The sequence below is a fragment of the Eulemur rufifrons genome, chromosome 2 (assembly GCF_041146395.1).
Source record: "Eulemur rufifrons isolate Redbay chromosome 2, OSU_ERuf_1, whole genome shotgun sequence".
Lineage (NCBI taxonomy): Eukaryota > Metazoa > Chordata > Mammalia > Primates > Lemuridae > Eulemur > Eulemur rufifrons.
In genome coordinates, this window is record NC_090984.1 from 76,707,134 (window position 1) to 76,713,341 (window position 6,208).

A 6,208-nucleotide genomic window follows, 5' to 3' on the forward strand; every position below is an offset into this window, starting at 1 on the left:
TGAAATTATATTCACAAAACATCAAAGAGAAATAATAGAACAACACCATTTCTGGTCTCTTTTTATGACAAGTTCATGACAATAATATTTTATCCTACCAAACACCACCATTTTATTCCTAAAATCCAAATGGAATTTTACAATAAAGAATGTCAAAAACACTGCCTTAAGCTCTACTTTTGTTCCTACATAAATTTTCAGCATACTTTTTTGCATATTTTTTTCCTCAGCCTCTGATATTAATAGTTACCATTTGTCCAACATACACATTCTGCAATAGGATTCATGCAATAGGATTCTGGCAGGCAACATGGCAGGACATGATCTTTTTGTCCAATTCTGGCCACAGCAAGTATAGCTGGTAACATGGATCATTTATTGTTGTTGCACTCCTATAGCTGGAGGTAATAATTCTATTTAAGCACATAGTTGTTTAACATGGATCATTTAGTGTTGTTGTATCCTTATAGCTGCAGTGAAAAATTCTGTTTCTTTAATATTCATGGTAAAACATATATTGGCATTGTCAGGCTCATGGTCTAGAAAGATACATGCCCCATGAAGGGTCAAAGCTGCTCAATTTTTGCTACCCATTGAATCTGCCAAACAAGTATGTTTACTTGGTACTGAGGTCATTAAGAAACAAAGTGCTAATTCAATGTCTTGCATCCTACCTTTATTCAGACATATGGGCAGTTAGGGTTAGGGGCAGAGTAGTTAGTATTCTACACATTGTAGATAGTGCCTACCCATGAAAGAGCAATAAGAATAGATTACTAGAGTACGTATTACTCTCAGAAAATTCTGATTCTTATTATCAATTATTTTGGTACTATTAATTATACTTCCTTGCAGTATTTTCTCTGTTAAGAAACAGTTACTTTGCTAATGAACTGGATTCTTTCCCAAGGTTTCTGATTTCTAATTACCAATGTGCTATAGTATTCATCACTCCTTACTTAAGTGACAACAAGTAAAAAAAAAGAAAGAATGAAATTTAGAGATGACTTGATATAGTATGGTAATTTCCCACATCATCACCTACAAAATGTTTTTTTTTTCCCAATCAATTAAGACTCACCATTACAGCAGTTAATTCTCAAGGCTCTCACAGTAAATTCTCATCCAGAGAGCTCTCCTTATTCATTTTCTAAAGAAACCAAGATGTCTCTGTTGATGAGTATTTTACCTTGCCTAGGATGTTCATTAATGTCAATACAAAAGTCCATGAGCTGCAAAATCCTGAGGTTAAGATGAAGCAGCTATTACAAGTATACCTTCTGGCCTAAAGTAAAAGGCTCATAGAATAAATTACTCTTCTGCATATCACTGCTTAGTGGTTCAAGAGTGATTTTTTTCCTATTTTATAAGGTCACATGAAAGCCTCTTCACATTTTTCATTACTTTCCTTGCAGTAAACTCTGAAAAAAAAAAATTCACTCTGAATAGAATCTGTTATTTTTCATCCTCTGAAGATTTATACTTCAATTGAATTTTTTCTCTCAGTACAGTAAAAAAGATGCACTTTCTTACATTCTTTTTACTGCTTCTTCTATGCACTATCTTTTGTGTGTGTGTGTAGGAATAAAAATAAGATGAGGGGAAGTGTGTATCTTTGTGGCATTACTTCACGTAAGCAGTCTTCTCTGCTGTTGGCCAAAGACCAAACTATAATTTTAATACACAGGACAAAGAATGCCAACATAAAATGTACTCCCTTGGCAAAGGTCGTAGAGTTTTTTTGATAAATAATCAAGATCCTTGTCTAAGCTCATTCATGGAATTAATTTTATTATTCTCGGAGAATGTTTAGATGTTCTCCTCCTTTAACCTTTCCTAGATTTTGGAGTATAAATCTATTGCTTACTGTCTTGAAAAAATTATATAGCCTCAATTTCTCTCTGTCTTTAAGTAGACAGCGGCCTGTAGATGAAGCAGCAGCTTCCCACATTAGTTATGAAAATCTTTTGTGCTATGTAATGGAAATGAATTTGTTGAAAAATAAACCAATTTTTTAATTGCACTCAAATTCTGAACTGCCTTAACTTACTTGATATCTATCCCATATGGAAGCTGAAGTTACACTTGGTTAGAAAGGCCTTAATTTACCTGAGTATCATATGTTGTCTGTCATGGAAATTAAATATTATCCTGCTCACTGAATGCCAACCCAGGCTTGTATCTGGCAATGTATTACTACCCTTTGGGTTAATTGGAACTCCATTTTCTGTGAACATATTTTATTAATTGTACTACTTAGGGTAATTAGCAGCTGCAATGCTATAGACCCCAAATACTAGCATGCCTCAAAAACAGGGGAATTTTGTTTCTCACTCACTTAATAGTCCCAAATAGATGGTAGTAGTTTGTGCATGACTTTCCTTATGGTGATTCAGGGACTCAGACTATTTTTGTATTTTTGCTTCACCTTCATCCAGGGCAGCACTGCCAGTAGAACTGTCTACAATGATGGCTTTTTTAGCAGAATGTTTTTTAAAAATTTAATAAATTTAGGGGGTACAAGTATTTTTGTTACATGGATGAATTGTGTAATGATGAAGTCAGGGCTTTCAGTGTACTCACCAAGAGAATAGTGTACAATAAACCCAATGGATGGTTGTTTTTTATAATCGATCACCCTCTTCCCACCCTCACCTTTGTTAGTTTCCAATATCCATTGTACCACTTTATGACCATATATGCTCATTGTTTAACTCCCATTTAAAAGTGAGAACATGTGGCATTTGTTTTTCCATTCCTGAGATACTTCACTCTAGATAGTTGTCTCCAGTTCCATTCAAGTTGCTGCAAAAGACATTATTTCATTTTTTAGGGCTGAGTATTACTCCATGGTGTGTGTGTGTGTGTGTGTGTTCCCCACATTTTCTTTATCCACTCAGATGGGCACTTAGGTTGATTCCATATCTTTGCAATTGTGAATTGTTCTGTGATAAACATTCTAGTGCAGGTGCTTTTTTGATAAAATAACTTATTTTCCTTTAGGTAGTGGGATTGCTAGATCCAACGATGGGTCTATTTTTAGTTCTTTGTTTTATAATGGTAGTAACCACTACATATGTGACTACTGAGCATCTAAAATGTGGCTAGTATGACTGAGAAACTGAATTAAAATTTAATTTAATTTTAATTAATTTAAATATAAGTAGCCACATGTGACTAGTGGCTATCTCATTGGACAGTGTCAATTTACAGTCTTATTTGTAGTTTTCATCCAGCTGGAAGAGGAGAGGAAAGAACATGGAGGAAGCATAGCCACTGCGTAAAGCTTGATCTTAAAAAGACACACATAATCTTCATCCATATTTCATTGCCTAGGGCTCAGAAATCTGGACATATCTAATTGAAATAAAGCAAGAAATGTAATCTTGCTGTGTGCCCAAGAGGATGAGGGGGAGGATTACACGATGTTTAGTGAGTACCTAGCATACCCTCTGCTGCACTAAGCAATGGAATAAAGCTATTAAATATCTGAACATATGGATGTATTTTTTCTTAAAAATTTGGGCAAGTAATTAAAATATCTTTACAGAGCCAAAATTGCTTTTTGTTTATATTGATTACTTCAGTATCAAAGAGAAGAGATGGGAACCTCATTCAGTAAATATATATCTACAAATAAATCAAGAAATTAGCTGAGGCAGGTGAAACTTATATATGCCTCTCAAACTTCACCTGATCCTTTTCATCTGGATATATACTGCCTCTGGTCATATAATAACAGCTCTTAGGACCATAAACCAGGGCAGAAAGCAGAAAACTACCTCATTGAATCATGCCTCGCTGAAAGTACCAAGTTCACAGGTTTTTTATTATGTTTCTTGCACCCTTTCACACCCATCATTCCCACTGCTCACTGGCATAGGTAATCCTGGTGCCTGACTCTCTCATGCTGTCGGGACTTTCTATTTTTATGATCCCGATTACATCTGTACTTTCCCAATTTTTTTTCCTAGCCAATCTCACAGCTGCCTCTTATCTGCCATGAATGCTGATAATCCTGCTTACCCAGATATTTGCTTTTCTGACCAGTTGCTATTTAATGGCCTATACTGATCTGAGTTGAAATTACTGACCCCTTCCCTGCCTGATTGACTTTCAAACACCCACATAGGAAGCTGAAGAGCTTTCTGGGGAACTTCATCCTTTAATCTGACATGACTTGGGCTCTTGATTCTCTTTCTATTCCTTTCTTATTTTTTAAATAGGCTTTCCAAATACCTTTAATAAACACCTGCCGGGGCTGATAGTGACTACCAAACTGTATCCTAAATGTACATGACAGGACTAGTGTGCATGCCCATGTGTTTATTATTCCTAAATTTGCATTAATATATTTCTACCTGCTTTGTATTTTTCTCTACCTAGCTTTATCTGCAAAAATTATTTCATTAGGGACCTGAGTAGAAGCACTTCAAAGAAAAAAGTCAGTTAAAAAAATTGGTTATAGGAAGTGATCAAAGATAATATTTCAAATTTTCCCTTCTGGGACACTTCCAAATTGTCAGGGATTTTTTCCTTTGGCATTTTTGAGTTGTGTCTCTTAAATGTACAGATGTTGCTCTGTATAAATATAGAGTGATATAAAAAGAACCAAACAACTAAAATGGGACAAGGAAAATTCTTGATAGACTCACGAATAAAAAGACTTGCACTTTCAGACTGTTTTATTTTCTTAAATTTTGTAGTTGTTCATTTAATTTCTTGTAAGGAAACTATTTCTTTTGAACTATTATGAAAGAATTTTTGTTCAGAAATGATTAATCCAAAGTATATCATCTAGATCAGCAGTCCCCAACCTTTTTGGCACCTGGGACCAGTTTCAGGGAAGACAATTTTTCCACGGACAGGGCCGGAGGAGTGGGCAATGGCCTGGGGGCCAGAAGCCACAGATATAGATGACAGAAATTTTAAGATGCTTGTGTTATAATTACCACATATATTGATGTCTCAGAAAAAAACAGACTAACATGTAACTCTTGCAGAGATAAATGAGTTTGTGGGATTAGCTCATGATGTGTAGTTATATACATATAGTGTAGTAATCTTGAATAATTCACTTATCAAATATTTGGATAAATATTTTGAGATTTTATTACAAATGTTATTTTTATCTGTATGCATTAAGTTGGTGCTGTTTATTCTATCTATTAGCTTATCCAGCCTGGTGAAACTAAATTAAAACATTGAAATAACAAATCTGATAATGAACTGGAAAATAAATAGTAATCCTGCTTTATAAGTTGTAGAGTACTCCATAACTCCATTTATCATCATTATTAAAATGGTTGAGATATTACAATAGAAATATCTGACTTAAAGTAAAAAAGTATTATTTACATTAATTATTCATCAAATTCAGTTCATTTTACCCATCAAATATTCATGTATAACATTATTTTTTCAGCTATTATCCTAGGTTTGAGATATAGAAAGATGCCTAAGTTCTAATACCTGGCCTTTATTTCACCTGTTCTTTGCTTTATTATAATTCCTATCACACTGAATTTATTCTTCCCTGTGTCCAGGTATGGGCACAAACCAAAAAACAAGCTGGGATAAACAAGGGGTTGCTTTGTCTCTGGCTGATATGAAATGGGCACCACCCAATAAAATGCCACTCTACACAGGTCAGAGACATCACACTGAATTTAATCTGTGTACATGCTTCTCTTATATACTAGATGGAAAATTGTCTGAAGGTAAAGACCACAGAAAGAAACTCTGTTGTGACTAGGTTCAATGGGTTTAGGTTCAGAGAATATGAGAAAGTTAAGTCCCAACTTTTGTGAATGAGACACTCAATGCTGGCATGAAAAAGAACCTCCCTGGATAAATGAGTAATTACCCTCAAGTGAGATAAGAAATTCCCCAGAAACTAGCCTAACAAATGAAATGTTGGGTCCTGGGGAAAATATTACTCCAACTCATGCCACCCTCACTTTTTTTGAATATGGTATTTTCTTTTTTTTTTTTTAATTTATTTTTTTATTTCATCTTATTGTTATGGGGGATACAGAATTGCAGGTTACATACGTTGTCCATGTACCGCCTTTCCCCCCAAGTCAGAGCTCCAGGCGTGTCTGATCCCCAGACAGTGCGCGTTGCACCCATCATGTAGGTATATATCCCTCCCTTCCCCAAACCCCCTTCTCGAGTCAGCACCTTCAAGCGTTACCATTCCCCAAAC

The 6,208-nt window shown here is 35.1% G+C and overlaps 1 non-coding gene across 1 annotated transcript; it reads right to left on the reverse strand.

Moving 5' to 3' along the window:
• Nucleotides 1-5,522: 5,522 nt before the first annotated feature.
• LOC138381202 (small nucleolar RNA SNORA48) lies at nt 5,523-5,658 on the reverse strand. The gene has a single exon (XR_011233114.1). It is a non-coding gene; the product is annotated as a small nucleolar RNA SNORA48 (small nucleolar RNA).
• Nucleotides 5,659-6,208: the final 550 nt, after the last annotated feature.